The 19,969-nt window shown below is 49.3% G+C and overlaps 1 protein-coding gene across 5 annotated transcripts in view; it reads right to left on the bottom strand.

Annotated features, from left to right (window-relative positions):
- PXYLP1 (2-phosphoxylose phosphatase 1) overlaps nt 1–19,349 on the bottom strand; it is a 69,471-nt gene extending 50,122 nt beyond the window's left edge. For 4 of the 5 annotated variants that reach the window (XM_045088445.1, XM_045088443.1, XM_045088447.1 and 1 more), the window contains exon 1: nt 19,185–19,349. The gene's annotated coding sequence lies outside the window, so the exon portion shown is untranslated. Of the gene's footprint in view, nt 1–18,605; nt 18,707–19,184 lie in introns of those variants that run through there. The other variant, XM_045088444.1, reaches the window with a different exon arrangement.
- Nucleotides 19,350–19,969: the final 620 nt, after the last annotated feature.

Below are 19,969 nucleotides of genomic sequence, written 5' to 3'. Positions count from 1 at the left end.
GTTCAAAGCCAATGGCCATGAAAGAATTCTCGAGATGTCTTTGGTGCAAAAAGGTGATTTTATTAAAGCATAGGGACAGGACATGTGGCAGAAAGAGCAGCACTGGGGACATGAGGAATGGCCCATTATATACTTTCAAGTTGGGAGGGGGTTAGGGATAGCATCAATCTCAAAGGACTTTGGAGGCAAGGTTTCCAGGACCTTAGGAGGTCATATACTTGGGGCGTGGTTGCCAACATGTATCTTGGGGAATAGAGATGAAGATTCCGAAAGAATTTTTATAACCATAAAAACTTATAACCATAAGTTTATTTTTATAACCATAAGTTAAAGTGGGCTTACAGAATCCTGGGGCAGTGTGGGGAGAGGAAAGATGGTGGGTTAGGATTGCCTGTTGCCCTTAGCAAAGTGTCAGCCTCAAGGCAGTTGAGTCCCTAGAAGAATGTCATTCTGCCTGTTTCAAGGACTTGTCAGTGGGCTGTAAGTAGTAAGGAAATTTAATAATTTTTCTTCTGCCTCTGTTTCCCCTGGGACAGAAGAGAGATGGCAACGTGCCTGCTGGGGAAGGCAGAAAAGATGAGTTGCTGGTGGGTGTGGTGAGCCTCTCCCTATTCATTCATGCATTCATCTGTCCGTTCATTCAGTCATCCAACAAACCTTGACTGATCACCTGGTCTGGGCCAAGTACTGTTCTTGGTACTGAGAACAGAAGAGTTAGGAGCAAGACTGACAAAGTCTCAAGCTTTCACTACTGCTGTGTAACAAGTCATTCCCGAACTTGGTGACTTAAAACCACCGTCATTTTACTGTTATCCTTGTGATCTGGAGGTGGACAGGGCCTACTCTTATTTATCACTCGGGTCCCACACAGTTATTCAGGCACTGGCCAGTCTGGAATCACCCAAATGTTCCCTCATTCACATGTCTGAAGCCTGGGCTGGGAAGCCTCGGACAGTTGGAGCTGCTTGGGCATCCCTGTCTCTGGGTGGCCTCTCATGCGGGATTTCTAGTGTGATCACTTCAGGGCTCCAAAGCAAGAGACCTAAGAAAGACTGAGCCAGGTAGAATCTCATGGTCTCTGAGGTCACACAGCATCATTTTTGTCCCATTCTATTAAGGTAGTCCTGAGGCCTACTCAGGGGACCCAGAACCCCCTCTTGATGGGAGATGGGACAGAAGATTTGTAGATATGCTCTAGAACCACTACACCCTCATGCTCGGCTCTCCCTAGCTTTTCACACTTGGCTTTTTTTTTTTTTTAAAGATGTATTTATTTAGGGGTGCCTGGGTGGCTCAGTGGGTTAAAGCCTCCGCCTTTGGCTCAGGTCATGATCCCAGGGTCCTGGGATCGAACCCCACATCGGGCTCTCTGCTCAGCAGGAAGCCTGCTTCCCCCATCCCTCTCTGCCTGCTTCTCTGCCTGCTTGTGATCTCTGTCTGTCAAATAAATAAATAAATAAAATCTTAAAAAATACATTTATTTATTTGAAAGAGAGAGAGAGAAACTACACACACACACACACACACACACGTGTGAGGAGGGGGAGAGAGAGCGAATCTTCAAGCAGACTCCATGCTGAATAGGGAGTCTGACACAGGGCTTGATCTCACAACCCTGAGATCATGACCAAGCCGAGACCAAGAGTCAGACACTTAACCAGTGGGTCACCCAGACGGCCTTCATCCTTTAAACTTTAAACTTTACCTGGCTTTAAACTTATCTGCGTCCCGTCCAGTTCAGATCCTGTCTGACACTCTCAAGTCACCCCGTCCTCCTTCATGACACGTCTTAGGGCTATCCTTACATAATCAAATAATCATGCTGAAATTCTGGCTGTCTCCTGTGACTGACTGTAAGCAACGGGTCTGTTCATAAGCCTGTCTCTAGTGCTGGACAAAGCCTGGCCCAGAGCTGGCTGACTAGGTATCAGAACATTTCTGAAGACTGGTAGCATACAGCTCAGCTGTTTTTATTCACAAGACTTCTGACACCAAAAGTGTAGTGTTTTTTCCTCAAGCCAACCAATTTTTCAACTCTGTGGACACCAGCTGGGTGTCCTACAATTCAATTCAATTCCAGCACTGACTACTCTGAGTTAGTATCAGACTACATGGGCATAAGGGCTCAGTCCCAAAGACTGCCCCTACTTGAGTTGTCAGTTACCAGCACCAGGTCCCCAAATTACCCACTTTTGTCAGACCTGGTTACAAAGACGGGGAGGGAGGTGTTCCTCGAAAGACGCATACCCCTTTCTGCTTTGATAATTTGCTCCAACAGCTCACAAAACTGGAAAACACTTTACTTGCTGTTACTGTAGATTTATTATAAAGGCTAAAACTCAGGAACAGCCCAATGGAAGGAATGCATCGGGCAAGGGCATAGGGTTTCCATGCTCTCTCCAGGCATGCTGCCAGTCTGAAAGCCCTCTGAACCTGAACCCCTGTTGTTCAGAGCCCCCCCCCTTTTTTTAAGGTTCCAGACTGAGTCACAAGTGACCCTTGGTGACTGATTTCAACCTCTGGCCTCTCTCCCCTCCCTGGAAGTCAGAGGGTGGGGCTGAACGTCCAATCCTCCAACCGTGCTCTGGCCTTTCAGGCAACCAGCAGCCATCCGGAAGCCACTTACCCCCACCCCACAGTATTACCATATGAAAGACGTTCTTCACACTCTGGAGTTTGCCAGGGTGTTAGGAGCTGTGTACCAGGAACTGGGGAAAAACAACCGAATATTTACTTTTTATGATACTCTCCTGTTTTTAGGTGGTGCTTATTTTCACTCTTCTCATTAATATTGCGCTAGAATTGGCCTCTAACTGCTAGCCCACCCTCTACCAAGCTGTCCAAACCCACTCAAACCCTGGTCATTCTCACCACACACACTCCAGGAAACCAAGAAGTTGAACATTTTCTTCAGGTTTACTGGGTAGTCTGGGGAAGAGGTGGAACCTGAAGCCAACTCTCCAGACTCCCAGTTCCACATGGTGTCTTTCACACCATACTGCCTCCTGGATATTCTCCCCGCTGTGGAAAACTCTGGGGGAATCATAACCTGTCCCTCCAAACAACGACAAACAAGCCTGTGCACTTTCCACAATGGAACACGTGAAGCAGGCGAAGCTTCTTCATATTTAACATACAGGCTTCAGTGTCTCTACAGAACAAGAGCCTACGCTGATATTTACCTCCGCACCTCCTCACACACCTAAGGGATGAGCTCCTCAGCAAACACCTAATTCGGATTTTAATTTGGTTCTTTTATTGGACAGACCTCTGCACAAGGTGTTGATCTGCTTTCCTTTCTTTTCCATTACTTGTCATTCCCCAGGTCAGTGGAGATTTAAGGACATAAATAAATGAAGATAAAGAATATTTCAGGTGGGCGCACCTGGGCGCCTCAGTTGGTTAAGCATCTGCTTTTGGCTCAGGTCATCATCCTGGAGTCCAGGGATCAAGTCTCCCGCATGGCCCCATATCGGGCTCCTTGCTCAGCGGGGAGTCCGCTTCTTCTTCTACCCCTCACCCCACTCGTGCTCTCTCTCAAATAAATAAGTAAAATGCTAAAAAAAAAAAAAAATTCTCCAGGTGATCTGCAATAGTTCAGTAAGATAGAACTCCTGAAACTGAGCTTTTAAAGACAATGCAATGACCCAGAAAAAAAAAATGTGAACATTTTAATGTGACTTAATGTGAAAAACTAAAAAAAGATACAGAGCGCCATGCATGCAATGACTCTAAAATTTTATTTAAATGTGTGTGTATACATATATATATATATATATATATATTCTTGGAAAAGCTGGATGGAAAGAAATACAAATTTAAAAATGACATGGCATGTCTCACCATTTCGATTGGCAAAAAAAAAATTAATTAACTAATACTCTTTACCCCAGGAATTTGTATTCTGGGTCTCTAGTCTCAAAAAACGCTCGTTCACGGGTGCAAAGTGGCAAAAGGAATAAATATAAATGTCTGAAAACCGAAATGTTCGCCCATAGGGCAATGGTTGGAAAATTATAGTTTTTCATACAATGGAACATGATTCTGCCTTTAAAAAGGAAGAGGGGACACTTGGCCGGGTCAGTCAGGAGAGCATGCGAATTTTGATCTCAGGGTTGTGAGTTTGAGCCTCATATTGGGTATAAAAGATTGTTTAAAATTAGAATGCTTAAAAAACAAACAAGGGAAAGAAAAAAGGAAGGGAGGAAGAAAGAGAAAGAGGTAGACAGGCTTAGCTGTGGATGTGGACAAATCTCCAGATTTTACGAGTTAAAAATGAATGAGACAGCGTGTGAGAGGCGGTGTCACAGATCCAGTGCATATGTGCTATGTAGGTAAGACATCTACACAGCTCAGCATATACAAGGAAATCTGAAGAGAATACGTAAACTCACAGAATAAAGCCTGGAAGGAGACAGCCTCTGTTGAGAGCCACATGGAGTCTCTCATGTCAAGCAGTTATGCAAGCAGTTCAGGAGATACCCCTGGGACTTACGTCAGCTGACACCCCAGAACCGATCACTGACAGAACCAGAGGGGGTTCTGCAGAGACCCAAAACTGATTAAAGCCCTTTAGAAAGGGGAGGATTTGGGCAGCAAACTGTCAGACTTCAAACACAACCCTTTCATGTCTGACCGCTTAAAAAAGGCAACTGCTGAGAAGGCTCTGCGGATGGATCTCTAACCAGACCCCAGATCCTTCACTGCTCAGACATCAGAAGCAGCGAGCGCCAAGGGCTGAACCAGACCAGCCCTGGGCCTTATCTCAGCCGTGCGCCCTCAGACTGACATCGTGGTTGGTTCCTCAACCACGTGGTTGGTCCTGCACCCCTCTGTTAGCTTGTTCGCTGTGTGGCTGTCTTTTGTCCTGTCTTGTGTGTGTGTAGGAAGACAAGTTTAATCACACGGGGGCCCGCAACAGAGTCTGGAATCGTGAACCTGTGATTTGGGATTTAACCTTCATCACTGAATAAAGCGGACACTGTGAAAAGACACGACTCGTGTGTGCGCCTTCACTGTGTGCTCATGACAGCCTCTAAATTAACAGTGGTCAGCTCAACTGCGGACTTTTCAAAATTTACTCATACATTTAATGCTTTGTTTTTACAATGTATTATGTACAAATAACAAAAACGATTAATAATGACAGTAGGAAATGTGATGTTGTCAAGTCAAAAAAGCAAGCTATAGGGGTGCCTAGGTGGCTCAGTGGGTTGAGCCTCTGCCTTCAACTCAGGTCATAATCTCGGGGTCCTGGGATCGAGCCCCCTGTTGGGGCTCTCTGCTCCACAGGAAGCCTGCATCCCTCCCACTCCCCCACCCCCACGCCCCCTGCCTGCTTCTGTCTACTTGTGATCTCTCTTTCTCTGTCAAATAAATAAAATCCTTTAAAAAATAAATAAATAAAGCAAGCTACAGCAGCTTTTTACAGCTTTTTACAAATACAGCACCTACAGTTTGAGCTCAGTTATGTTATAAACAATATATATTACAAAACTGGACCGTGTGGTTTGAAACAGGGCTGGAAGTGGGACTTTTTACTGTTACACTCTTTAGAATTTTGAACCTATTGCTATTTTTAGAAATCACTAAAAGAGACAATTTTTAAAGGAACGCCAGAAAGAGAAAAATAGACCCTTAATGTTATGAGTGGTTATGGCTGGGATTACAAGTACTCTTTTCTTTGAAACAAACTGTAAGGATGAAAGTATGGTTTACAATTCTTTAAGTAGGTGGTGAGATACTGCAAGACTTTTCTCATTTATAGTTTTCTGTATTTTCCAAACTTTCTTAAACATTTGCTACTTTCAATATTAGAAAAAAAGGAAGCTGCAGAACTTATTTATTTTTTAGGGGCGCCTGGGTAGCTCAGCCTTCAGTTCGGGTCATGGTCTCAGGGTCCTGGGATTGAGCCCTGCATTGGGCTCTCTGCTTAGCGGCCAGCCTGCTCCACACCCCCACCCTCCCACCCCCACCATGTGCTGCTCTGCCTACTCATGATCTCTCTCTCTCTGTCAAATAAATAAATAAAATCTTTGAAAAAATAGTAATAACAAATTATTTTTTAAACAACATAGTTGAGGGGGCGTCCGAGTGGCTCAGTCAGCTAAGTGTCTGCCTTCAGCTCAGGTCATGATCTCAGAGTCTTGGGATCTGGACACCCCCCTGGTTGGGCTCTCTGCTCAGCAGGGAGTCTGCTTCTCCTTCTGCCTCTGCCCCTCTCCCGCTTCGTGCTCTCCATCTTGCATGGCAGGCCCGCTCGCACGTTCTCTCTCAAATAAATAAAATCTTTAAAAACAAAAAACTAAAAAACAAAACCAAAAACCCAACAGTGCAGTGAAGCAAGAAGTCACAAGACTTCTTGGGTATGCAATAAGTTATAAAGAGACTAGTGGTTTTGAAAGAGCACCTCCTTTCAAAACTAATGCAACACTAAACCTGATGTGTAAGAAGATAAAATCAGAGTTCATCAGGAGGGGTGGGGTGTCCCACTCAGCAGAAGCTTCATCTCAGGCCCAGAAACCAGGACTCTGGGAAGGTGATTAGGAAACACACTGTATAGACAGATGGAAGCTGCAGGAGCCCGGGAAGAGGGCAGGGTGCTAGCTGGTCATTGGGGGGCTTCAAGGAAGAGGCAGAAACTGCTAAAGCTACAAGGGCAGGATGGACGTCTGTTGGCATGCTTGATGTGAGCTGGCATTTCAGAGAGGATAAACCATGTACACAGTAATAGCCGGGTGGAGCAGAGTACACACCTCCACTGCTGACTGGTGACAGGTTTTATGCAGTCACTCATCAGGGAAGAGGGTGGAGAGTGACTGGGTCCAGACTAGGCTCCTGTAGGAGGAAGGAGCCACAGAAGGTTCCTGAATACATGCATGACAGGATGAAGGCATCAACCTAAAAACATCACTCTTGAGCGGCTGACAGATACACTCCTGCATATTCATCCCAGCTTCGAGTTTACAGCAAGGCCCTGACAGCCAAGAAGGCAGACAACCTTGTGGGCCTTGGCATTTGGGGGCTCGCGACTCATTGCCATACGAATGCTAGCTTTTACCAAGCTTCTGCTGTCATTTGGTCAGAATGTCAGCCAGACAGGCTGTGGGCCCTCCTCCAGGGTTATCCTGGAAGCCACCCACATTTCAGTGGCAAGGGGCTGGGACCCCGAAGTCACAGCTCATGGTGCCTTCTGGGGACTGAGATCTAGGCCTTTTCTTCCACCACTTACCAGCAGTGGCACCTGAGGCAGCTTACTTCATCTCTCTGAGCCAGTTTCCTCACCTGTGAATTTGGTGATTCGATCGTTCATTCAACAAACATTTCCTGAGCATCTGCTATACGCCAAGCACAGTTCTTGAAGCTTGGGATCAACAGTGACCAAATCAGTCCAAAATTCTTCCCTCGTGGAGCTTATTTTCTTGTGGAATGTAAAATTACCTATTTCATGGGGGTTGTGGAAAGGATTAGGTACTCCATGGAAAGCATTTAGGGTATTAGGGATTCTGTATCTGATTCCAAAGTGTGTATGGGTTTTTGCCCCACACCACCCAGCAGTTCCTCGACAGCGACTGGCTGTCCCAGATCAACTCAATCCCACCTCACCTAGCTGGAGATAGCATCAGATTCCACAGGTTAAGGGCTCAGTCCCACAAAACTGACCCCCCATCCCCCCAGCCCCCACCACTTCAGAGGCCAACTTAAAATCCAGCTTGTGACCTGTGCTTCTGACCAACTGGCAGACTGGAGGTTCCAATGACCCCCCCCCCCTTGGGTTTGATTAATTTGCTAGGGTGGCCTGTGGGACTCAGAGAAACATTTGACTCACTAGATCAAGAATAGCCAGATGGGAGAGGTGTGCATGGCAAGACATGCACGTGGGAAAGGTCACCTAGCTTTCATGTCCTCTCCCAGGGTGCCGGTTGGCCCTGGAAACTCTTGGAACCCATCCTTTTGTGTTTTCATGGAGACTTCATTACATAGGCATGACTGATTGAATCGTTGGCCACTGACAACTGATTTGACCTCCAATCCCCCTCGGTCCAGGAAGGTCTGGGGTGGGGACTAAGAGTTCCAACGGTTCTCCAGGCAACCAGCCCTACACTTAGGTTACCTGGGGGCTTTCAAAAACATCACCTCGTTAGCATAACAAAAGACACCTTAGGTCCAATTTTAGGAAATTCTAAAGGTTTCAGGGGCTCTGTGTCAGAAACAGGGATGAACACGTCTCTATTTCTTATTACAAATCACATCACAGGTTGTAAGGATCCTCCTTTTTCCATTTTGTTATTATGCACATTCCCTACAGCCCTTAGCACCAAGAAGGCATGCAGTAAACACCAGGTACTGGTCTGAGTTTCCTTCTATGGACTGACATTTCCTTTCCCGGAGACAAGGAGACAAAGTGCCATCCATTCAGCCCTGGGTCCATTCAGCCCTGGACTTTGACGAGCATGAAGGTTCCTCTCTGCATCTCACCCCCAGCACTGTCAATTCCACCTAACAAAGAGGCTGGGTATGGAGAGAGAAGGAAACCACCCTGGGGCCATTCGTCTCCATGAAGGCAGCTGACAGCTCTGCTAAACCCTGGTACAGCCCTCATCTCCTCAGGGAGCTGAGCACACCCGCTGACCGTGAGAGTGGGGCCCCTCCCCAGGCAGTGCTCACATCTTCCTTGCCTGCACGGAAACCCCTCGTGGACTGCATTGACAGTCACGGGCCCACAGAGATGACTTGGCCCCTCCCAACAGGCCAGCCCACAGTAAGGCCAAACCTCTCTTGGTGGGTTTCAGTCTGCCCTCGGGGTTGGAAACAGGCACAACCAGGCCAGATTCTGAGCCAGGTGGCCAGAAGTGTTGGACTGAGTTGAAAGGAGAGGACAAAAATTGTAAACCAACTTTTAGAACCTCATCCTCGGAGCTCTAAGAAAGGGCTTCATCAAAGACCTAGCTGGCACATATCTTGATATGTAATGACAATTTCAACTTTCCCCACCAACTACATGCTGGTGATCTGCGCCAGTCTCTATAGCCTGAGTAATTCCCGGGCAAAGGACCAGACAGGAATTGGAAACAGAGGGATGAAGCAGAAGAGGGGATGGTACAAGTAATGGGCCCATATCCTACTCAACCCCCAACAGCAAACCCGGCAGGGCAGAGGCTGGGACGGCCTGGGCGGCCAGGCCCTCCTCAGATTCCTACCCACCTTCCCCAGAGCCTCATTCCTTCCTACCACCCAGATCCCAAGCTCCCCTGGGGGTAGGACCTTATCTCTTTTGTTCACTACTGTATTAAGTAAGCAAATGATCACACTGCCCTACCCCAAGTGTGACACACTGAACCTCCTCACCGGTCCCTCTGAAGCCCCACATGCCCCCTCTCATAACTCAGTGTCTGTGCCCATTTCATTCTCTCTGCCCAGGTACCTTCTTGACCTGCTTAATTCCTGCTCCTCCTTTTTGTTTTGCTTTTTAAAAAATTTTATTTATCTGAGAGAGGGAGACGGAGAGCAGAATCAGGGGAGAAGCAGGCTCCCTGCTAAGCAGGGAGCCCGATGCAGGACTTGATCCCAGGACGCTGGGACCATGACCTGAGTCGAAGGTAGACACCTAACCACCTGAGTCCCCCAGGCATCCCATCTCCTGCTCATCCTTAAATTCAGCTCAAAAGCCAGCTCCTCCAGGAAGCTCTCCCTGACCCCAATGCTAGGTGAGGCTCACCCACTGTATTGGTCAACCAGAGTCTTCTCATAGTATTCACTGACACATAGGCTCCTGTCAACTTCCCTGCCTATCTAACTCCAAGGCTAGGTGGACACAGAGCTGAGTAAACAGGAGGTGCTCAGCAGGCGGTAAGTTTGTGTGGGAAGAAAGGAAGGGAGGGAGGAAAGAAGGGAATCAAGAAAGAAGCTGTGGAAGGAGAGGCACCTGTCACAGAAACCTACAACAAACCAAACAAGAACGCTAAAACCCATTAGATTAACGGATCATTCATTAATGTTGATGGTGATAAAAAGAGAAGGAAGTGGTTGGGAAAATACATCTCAGATCACTGGAGTGGGAAGCAGAGGTCTCTCTCTCCGCATCCTCTTCTCCCTTTCAGAAGTGGGCTCTTGTAGGGGCTGAAGAGGAAGAAAAACTTTGGAAGGCTAGGTGAGTGGGGGCATTTGAAAGGCTCTTAGGCCAGGAGCTCTCAGAGGCTCAGAGCTCCTCTGGCCTAGGGGTGTTGAGGGCCATTTCTTCTGGGGGTAATCTTCAACTGCTGAGGGGGGATCAATTATGGCTCATTCCTATAAAGCTGCTAAGAACATGCCCTGGGTCAAGAAAGAGGGATAATGAGGACCTGCTACTGCCCTGCTGGCCCAGTTCCCAAAGGTAGGAACAGAAGCAGGGATTTAAGACAGATGATCCAGAAAGAAAAGACTATTTTTGGCTGGAGCCTTCTTAGCACAGTATTTCCTTGTAAGACAGACACCCCCAGTTGTCCCACAATATTCATTCCTTCTTCCTTCCTAGGAGAGCTCTGATTTTGGAGAGGGGTAGGGAGGGGGATAGTGTGGCAGAGATTGCCAGCTAATTGTGAAACCTAACGCCTCTCCCTGGACTAAGTTCCCCAGCCTCTCTTGCAGGAGGTGTGACCATGTGTCTAAGCATACGCCACCCTGCCACCCCCATGGAAAATCAGTGGAATTAATTCACCACCTCCACGCCTGGCCCATAAAATTCTCCCCCACACCATCTTCCATCCTCCTTTCTCTTGATTAATGTAAGCAAGCATGGCCATCTTAAGATCCTGGGTCCCTTCGTCACCTCTCGGAGAATTAGGAACAGCCCTTTTGGATTTTGTGTGAGCGAAAAGTAAATGTCTGCCCTGTTTGAGTTATTAAGCCTTTCTGGGTAGTTTGTTTAGCAGTGAGCCCACATAACTCTTATCAGGATTGTGCCCTGCCAGATACTCCCATGGCCCTTTAAATTGGGAGTGGTCTGCTAGGCGTTTTGGGGAAAACGTATGCTTTCCTGGGGCGCCTGGGTAACTCAGTCGGCTAAGCATCTGCCTTCGGCTCAGGTCATGATCCCAGGGTCCTGGGATCGAGCCTCACATCAGGGTCTCTACTTGTGGGAAGCCTGCTTCTCTCTCTCCTCCCAGCTCTGCTCTCTCTCTCAGATAAATGAAAAAATCTTAAAAAAAATAAAATAAAAAAGAAAAGAAAATGTCTGCTTTCCTGATAAAAGGTACCCATGCTGCTGGCGCCTCCTTCCTGCTGCAGTCATCTTGTCACCATAAAGGAAAGGCCAAGAAAAGAACAGAAGTATCGGTCCAGACAGACAACAGCTGTTGAAACTAATGCTAGCAACCACCTACCTTCAGACATCTTGTTACAGGAGAAAAAGAAATCATTATTTGCTTAAGCCACTGAAGTAGGGCTTTCTGTTACTTGTAGTCAAAAGCCCAACTGACTGCTTTGCAACCAACCAGGCATTCATTTGCCCAGTCTTTACCTATGCATATTTCTTGCCAGTCCTTGTGCTAAGTGGTGAAGAGTCAGAGACAAGCTGGATGAGGCCACTGGGCCTCCAGGAGCCGCTAGGCAAGCCAGGGAGATAGGCCCATGAGCAGACAATCCGCATGCAGCAGGCACAGATGCTATCATGGCACACGGTGCCCCAGGGGAGTGTGAGCATGGGGGCAAGGAGTTCCCAACTCCCTTTCTGGCCTTCAGCACACAGAGGAAACACTCCTCAAGCTCAAAGGGAAGTAAAAAGAATGAGCTAGGCTCAGCCAAGCCAACGGCAATTACTTACTGTATGTTGAGTGGTTAAACACCATCAATTAATGCAGCTGTTCCAAGATAATCAGCACTCATTAAAGCAAGATGCACAAGAGGAGAAAATAAAAAATCATATGCCACTAACTTAGAGAAGCTGTAAATGAGATGAACCAAGAACGAGGCAGCCTTGCCAACATCTTCCTGCTTGCTGGTGTTAGTCATCTCCGGAAATACACCTTCTTTCTCAAAAAAGGCACAGTAATTTTTCACCTTGAAGACAGAGCCAAAACAAAATCTACTGTCCGTGCCATGACCTTCGACCAGAAATGTCCAAGCTTTGATTTCCAGGTCTGCGTTTCCATTAGGAACTGCGATGGAGACAGACAAATTGGCGACGAGATGACTTGATCTGGGAAATCAAGAGGCACCCATGATCTGAAAACTTAGAGCACTCTGTTTAACTTTGTTCTACCTACATACAAATAAATGGTTTTTTTAAAAAGGAATGATATTATTTGCCATGTCTTTATCTTCAAAGTATGGGGCAAGTATTTAAAAAAAAAATACAGCAGAACCTTATTTGCTTCAAATTCCAGTAGTTTAAAAATGAATAAAAATAAGCAGGCTCTTCATTAAGAGAGCTATCATGTTTCCAGTCTGCCTGCCAACTTATTAACAGAAGTGCTCCAGCCTAGAGCCAAGGGCATACCAATCACACTTAAACAGGGCAGAGAGGCGCTCGTGTCCCTAAGGCAGCAGCAATCCCAGGCTCTCTCATCCATGGCCCATGGCTAGAGTCCCTCGCTAGGCCTTGATGGCAGGGGCTGGAGGGCAGGCCTCCAGTGGGAGTTTCTTTGTAAGGCACACAGAGCAAGGGAGGACCTGCCTTCTCCAGGACCAGTTATTAAACCCAAGCCTATCAACACAGTTTCCCAGAGATCTTCCATATGCAGATGGTTCTGGCTAGGGGAGACACAGGAAGCACAGGAGTCTGGTCTTCTGCCTCTGGCAAGTCCCCTACTCAACCTTGGGAACAGCTGTGCCAGTCCTCACTGAGAACTGGGTCCCTTATGGTATTATAGGCTCCCAGGGCTGCTGAAAGACCAGTCCAAAGCAGTGGCCAGGGCAGTGCGCTGTCCACTGGGTCTAGGAACACTGCTGGCAAAGCAGGTGTGCAAATACTGAGTTTATGGTCTCTTATCACACTTCCTACTAACAACTTGAGGCCAAGCGTTACGGTGAAAACATTAACAACCAGCGGGTGTCAGACACAGACCGATCTTTCTAGTCCCTACCCGAAACAGCTGGCAAGGCCAAGTCATACCAGTGTGTACCTGCTAAAGGTCATCAGCTCCTCCTCCTGCTGTGGTCAACCCTTTACAGGCCCACCCTAGGCTCTCATGACCGATAGGTGGCCAAGAGCCAGGTGAATGCATGGGAAACATCTCAACTACCCTTCATGTCCTTCACTGTGAAGTTAAGCATGGTGTCCTCTGTTCCAGAGGGACAGAGACTACGTGTGTCTTATCCATTCTCCGATCTATCAACTCAGTGCAGCTGGTTGGAACCAAAACCCTATTTTAAAGGAATGAATGAATAGTAGTAATAGCTAACTTTTTTTTTTTTTTAAGATTTTATTTGTTTATTTGACAGACAGAGATCACAAATAGGCAGAGAGGCAGGCAGAGAGAGAGGAGGAAGCAGGCCTCCGGCTGAGCAGAGAGCCTGAAGCGGTGCTCGATCCCAGGACCTGGGATCATGACGTGAGCCGAAGGCAGAGGCTTTAACCCACTGAGCCACTCAGGCGCTCCAAGAGCTAACATTTTTAAAGCACACCATGTGCTAGGGCACCGTTCGAAGTCTTCATCATGGTATTTCACTTTAGCCTTACAATAACAGCATCTCAGTTTTCTTCATCATCATCATTATCATCTCAATTTTACAGATGAAGAAAATGAGGCACAGAGAGGTGAAGTAACTAGCCCAAGTGTACAGGACCAGTAATGGCAGATCCAGAATTCAAAGCCAGCCTGGCTTCAGAGCCTACACTCTTCACTACTGTACTCTGCTGAATATACAAACTCAGGTACTCTAGTATTAGAAAGTCATCGGCAGAGAACCTCTGAAACTCACAAACCCTGAGAAATCCTTCCAGATGGTTTCTGGTGGTGCTAATCATAGTTTTTGTGACCTGCAGAACATTTTAAAGAAGGCCTACTTTTACCTCTAAGCAAGAGACTACCTATAATTTTCAAATAACTACATAGCCACATTTGGTTATCAAGCAGCTGTAGCAGGAATATTGAGATTTACACAGTATTTCCCTGCTCAAGAGTTCTGAGTTCTAGAAGCCTTTGAAACCCCCCAGTGTTCCCCTGTTCCCACGATCCCAAACATGCTGGAAGGACTGAACAAGATCATGGACTCAGTTGCCCATTTATATGGTAAGGTACTGCACAAGCCTAATGTATAATCATATTAATATATTTCAACAAAATGAAAGATTAAAATTTCTATACTCGTTAGTTACTACTCACCAAAATTCTTTTTTAATTTTATTTATTTATTTGACAGACAGAGATCACAAGTAGGCAGGGAGGCAGGCAGAGAGAGGGGGAAGCAGGCTCCCTGCCCAGCAGAGAGCCCGATGTGGGCCTCATTCCCAGGACCCTGGGATCATGACCTGAGCGGAAGGCAGAGGCTTTAACCCACTGAGCCACCCAGGCACCCAATACTCACCAACGTTCTATACTTGCCTACATACTTCTATGGATGTTCTTATTTATATCTCTGCACATTTCAGTAACGATGTTCAAAACCCAATTTATTTTTTCATGAGAGTATGTCCCTGCATTATTATTTTTGAGCCTCCAGACATTTCTACGATAATAACGTTCTTCCACCTTAATCCACCTGCTTCTTTCACTTGAGAAGCATAGGATTTAACAAGGCAGTAAATGTTCTATTCTAACTTCAGATTCTTCTGTATTAGTTGTATTAGTTGACAAAATTAGCAAAGAAGAGCTTCATTTTATAATTTAAAAGCTCAAAATGATACGGCATATCTCTGAAGGCCTAATGTTGGGTATTGCATCCAAGAATGAGGTAGGTCTAGGAAAGTAAGCTGTGGTTTTGTTATTTGGGAAGACACATGTCTCCTCCTTCTAATTGAGGGGTAGGGCAGATAGTATTCAAACTATTTGTAAATTCGGTATAAATTATGACTCTAACCACAAATGAGCAGAGAGGAAGGGGCAGGCAGGGGAGAGTGTCAAGCCAGGTGCAATAATTTTCATCTTAGTTTGTTTTTTAAAGGTCTGGTTTCAATGCTGTGGATTACAGCTCTAAGGAAGTCAGTTATACACAGAGGCACAATGTGGTAAGCGCATGACAAAGGCTAGCCCATAATATGGAAACACGAATGTATGTGTACGTTGGGGAAGTGACTGGGCAAATAGAAACAGAATTTTCAAGTTCCTACAGATGTTTGAGTTCCCCAAATTCTCTCCCACCCCACGGGACCAGCACAGAGGCAGCTTCACTGTTGTGTGTGGTGTGTGGAAGAATGAGACTGGGGACCAGGGATTGGACAGAGGAAGGAGGGGGAGAGGAAGGGAGGGAGGCTACATGGATGACACCTCCCGCCCCCCAAAGAGCCCACAGTCAAGGCTGCCTCCTAGGTGCAGGAGCTATTCCACGAGGCCCCTCTAAGTCCATTTTTCAATCACTTTATCTTTTTAATCATTTATCTTCTTCCATACACCTAGGACTATTCCTTCCTTCGTTACTGATACAGCGGTTCCTTTCCAAAAAACCGGGGTTTGTCCAACCAAGGCCCAAGAACATTCAGAGCAGCCTATTGGTTCTGGGGGTGGAGACTAGCAGACCAGAAGTTGAACCTTGACCCTCCTGCCTTTCGAACTCAGGGCAGACTCTGCGATTCATCTCCTGGTTCCCAGGTGCCTCCTCGTGGCTGGCCTGCAGGATCTGCAAGGTGAAGGGGCTTCAGCAGGCCCTAACCCATCTGCCAGGCTGCCCAGCAGGTTCAAGAAGCGTCCCTGGAAGACTGCTTCTGTCAAAAGGCCCACCATCCTACCAGAAGGTAGCTATTGCCTCTTCTTCACCCCCTAAGTGTAGATGCAGAAACTCTGCTAGCTGCTTATCCTTTTCCACTCCCCAGTGCTCTCCCCCCAGCATCTCAGGTGTGAGGTGACTCCCCAGGGCCAGATCCCAGACCAACATCACTCAAGCCATTTCCAAAGGAGCACAACCCTCCCTCAAAAACTTATAAAAGTTCCAGACTCTATCACTTTGCTAAACCCAGCTCTCAGCTGTTCTTCAGGGCCTTCTAGAAACCAGAACAGTGAGCCCAGCAAACTATATTTCAGGTTACTGTTGGGGCTAGACTTCCTGTCTCAGTGACTCTGCTCCTAATGGTAACCCCTGTACCAGAATGTGGGCACATGTCCTTATCCACCAATCAGAAGCCTTGATGCAGGGCAAACCCTGGGGCTGAAGTCTACCCCTTCTGTTTTTCCAGGACCCTGGATAGTCTCCCCTTCTTTTCCCTCCCCACCTTGAGATAGCAGGCACCACCACCCCTTCCAGTCTCTCTTTCTCTGTCTCATTCACAAACTGCAGGCATTAATTAAACCTCTTCGAGAAAACAGATTTTCACCAGCTGCAGGAATTCTGGGTAAGAGCCAGATCCAGAGACAGAGAAAGTCTGTGTAAGAAAGATAAGACCATGACAACCCTGAACCTGTGGGCAGTGCAGGGAATCCCCACATCCAGGTAACATTCTGAATGCCAGCCCTTCCCAGATTCCTGGAAAAAGACAGCCCAGGGGACGGCTCCCTCAGCCTCTGCCTGTATTCTCCAGCGCTAGCCTTTGACAGGGGCAGAAAAGCCGGCCTTTGCTCGGTCTATCAGGGGGTCATAGCCACCTCCAACAGACAACCATTCTCATAAAACAGCAGCTTCCCTCCCCCACTGCAGAGCTGCAAACCATACTGCCAGAAATGTGTAAGAAGCCGCACTGCCCGCTCTCCGTGGGGAAGTGATTTGGCGCGGCCAGCAACCACCAGACTGAAGATGGTGGCATCTAAAGCAGCCAGTAGGGCTCCGCCAATGGCACTCCATCTACCTGAGTGCCTCTTCCCATAACAGAAAGGGATGAGGTTTCCTGGGGGTGGGGTGGGGGGCTACAGCCACAGCTCAGGGCCCTATAGGTTAAGCCACGCAGGACTCATTCCCTCAGCCAAAAGCCTTACCTCCCTGGAGTGCCCGTCACTTCATCACCCCAGTTCTATGGTAAGGACAACCAATTTCCTTCATGGAAATTCTGGAGTCCCCACGGAGGTCAGAGACACAGCTATCAGAGCCTGACCCATAAACTGAGCTCTCTGCTCCAAATAAACATGAAAATAGTTTCTCTTAAAAAAAAAAAAAAAAAGTTTGCCTCCAGTGACATGTACTTTTAAAAAATTGATGAATTTAAGGATAATATTTTGAAAACTGCAGCACAATGGAAAACACAAGTTATGGACTCAGACTGGATTGAATAGGGGGATCCATTTCTTTCCTGGATAAACACTGAGGACCTCTCACTTACAGGGTGCCAGGCTGGGTGCTGACAGAGATGCATCCACCCTGAAGGCCCTCAAGGCTGGCAGGGCATCTCACCATCCAGCTGTATGGTGGGGACTAAGCAGACACTTGCAGCATTCGGTGGGTACTCAGAGGGAGCCCACTGAGCCCCTGTGTGACCTTGGGCTAATTACTTATTAATTCATTCTTCAAAGCTGAAAGAATATTGAACTAATTACCATTCGGGCCAATCAACAGGGAAAAAAAAATTACTGATCCCACAGTTACACAAAAGTTCAGAGGGTTGTGCTTCAAAGGCCAAGCTGCCCATCCTGTCCCCAGCGCCCCAAAGCATCCTCTCCAAGTAGGAGCGAGGATGGGCTGGCCAGCAGCTAATCCCTCAAAGAGAAGTCTCCGCTACATGTCCTTTTCCTGAAATAGACAATTAATTAATTTAAGCCAAGACTTAATGAAAGCCAGGAGAAGGGACGGGGCAGATCCAGGCACTGGCTTCTAGGCTGTAACGGATACATCTCCACCTCTCTCGAGGGAACATGAGGTTTTTCAAACCATCTGCTTTCAACTCTCTTCCCACAGATGTCCAGACTGAGTACCAGCACCTCTAAGGAGAAGGAGTTGCTGCCAAGCCCCGTTGGCAGTCACGTCACGTTTGTAAGGCTGAGCTGGGCACGGTCTGCTTTACTCTCGGGTTCAGCCAGGGGCCCTCCGCAAATACCAACAAATGTCCCCAAGTTGTGAAGCCCTCTTGGGGACCCCGGGGCCATCCACCCGACGCTTCCCCCATTCGCGCGGATCTAACTCCACATCTTTCCTGATTTTTACTTTTTGAAAGCTTACGAAGCATACTAGCCTTCCCAGGAAGGCACTAGCCACCCAGGCGGTGAGAGCCTCGCTGAGCGCCCAGCGGAGCGGGAAAATATGGCTCCACATCTTCGGCCCCGCTAATCCACAGGTACAACTTGAAACCAGGCTGTTGCCACAAAGAAAGCCACCAGCTCTAAGCCAATTCCATTGCTACGTGTGACAAAGCTGGCTTCTTCAGAACGTCGCGAAAGACTAGCAAAAGCAAAGCCGTGGGGTCTGAGTCACGCAGTCCCAACCCGAACACCCAGGCATGACCGCCCGCGCACGCACTGGCCGCTGGGCTGGGTGTTCGCACCCCCGCAGGCACGCGGGGGAAACCAGTCCCACCCCCAAGAAAGGCCGCGAAGTTGCCGCCGCCTTCTCACCTGGAGACCCGCAGGTTCAGGAGTGCCGCGGGGTCCCAGATCTTGGCAGCCCGAGTTCGGGGTGGAATTGGGCGCAGGGGTGTGGGCGCACGGCGGGAGCGGGTGGCAGGGGCGGGGACGCGGTGGAGGGCGGCGCAGGAGAGGCGCGGGGCTGGAGGAGGAGAAGCTCAAGGCAGCGGGGTTGGGGGAGGCGCCCGCCGGGAGGTAGGGGCGCAAGAGAGGGCGCCGGAATCGTCTGCAGAGTTGGAGGGTGCTGAGGCTTGGGGACAGGGGGCGGCGGAGCGGAGGGCTGGGTGGCTAGGGAAGAAAGCGCAAGTCGGGGGGCTGGGGTTTTGGGGTTTGGGGAGGGAGCTAGAACGGAGGGAGGGAACTCAGGCGCGGGCTTAAAACCCGGGGTTCGGAAGCCCGCCCCAGCACATCTCTCCCACCGGAGACTCTGCCCCATCGTCCCGGCCTCGGAGCGTCCCCAGGATCCCCTCGGGCTTTCAATCCCGGACCCCAGGACGCCTGTCCGCCTCGCGCCTCCACGCCGCTCGGCCGCAACGGCAACCAGCCCGGTCTCGGCCCGCTCCCACTCACCGTGCATAGTCCCGGCCCGGTTCCGGCCCCGGCTCCGCCGCTGCGCGCCGGGTCCAGCGCTGGCCGCCTGCTCAGCCGGGGGCGGAGGGAAAGCGAGGGGGGCGAGGGGAGGCGAGGGCTGCGCGCACCCACCGCCTGGCCGCTCCGCATGCCGCAGCGCCCCCTGCTGGCCCCGCCCCGCGCCGGGCTCGGCCCGCCCCGCGCCCGGCCCCCTCGAGCTCCGCCCCGGAGGCGGCGGTGCGGGGCGGTCCGCCCCAGGAGAAGGGCGCGGAAGGGTTTGCGGTGAGGGCGCTGGCCGGGGGAGGCCAAACAGTCCCCAGAGGCGGGACAGCCCGCAGAGTTCCCAGCGTGCGTAAGCCACGGCCACGGGCATCCTGAGGGTACCGGGACCGCGGCCACAGGAGCTCAGGGTTGCCGCGCGCCTCACAAAGCCGGACTTGGGATCAGGGACTACGCAGATGCACGTCCCGGCCGGGGTACACGGATCCTGCCTGGACCCCGGGTCCCACTGAGGGTGCCTTTGGGCGGTGTTCCCGGCCAGGCGCCGCCCAGATCCCCGTGCTGGGATGGGCAAGCGTGTTTGAGGTCCTCCACCGCGAGCGAATGCTGACGCGTGGCCCCAAATTGTCACTATTCTTGCCACCGTGCCCCCGCCCCCGTTCAGCCTTCCTCACGTTTCTCTTCCGGCACCGACCACATCCGGCTCTGTGCGCGGACCGTAGACCAGCGGCTGCTGGGTGTGGTGATGGCCCGCAGGCGCCCTGGGCAGGTCACGGGCCCCCAGG

Source organism: Mustela putorius, unplaced genomic scaffold (assembly GCF_011764305.1).
Source record: "Mustela putorius furo isolate JIRA1106 unplaced genomic scaffold, ASM1176430v1.1 tig00003834_pilon_pilon_pilon, whole genome shotgun sequence".
In the NCBI taxonomy this organism is placed as follows: Eukaryota; Metazoa; Chordata; class Mammalia; order Carnivora; family Mustelidae; genus Mustela; species Mustela putorius.
The sequence above is the reverse complement of the archived record's forward strand: the minus strand, read 5'-3'. Positions and strand labels throughout refer to the sequence as shown.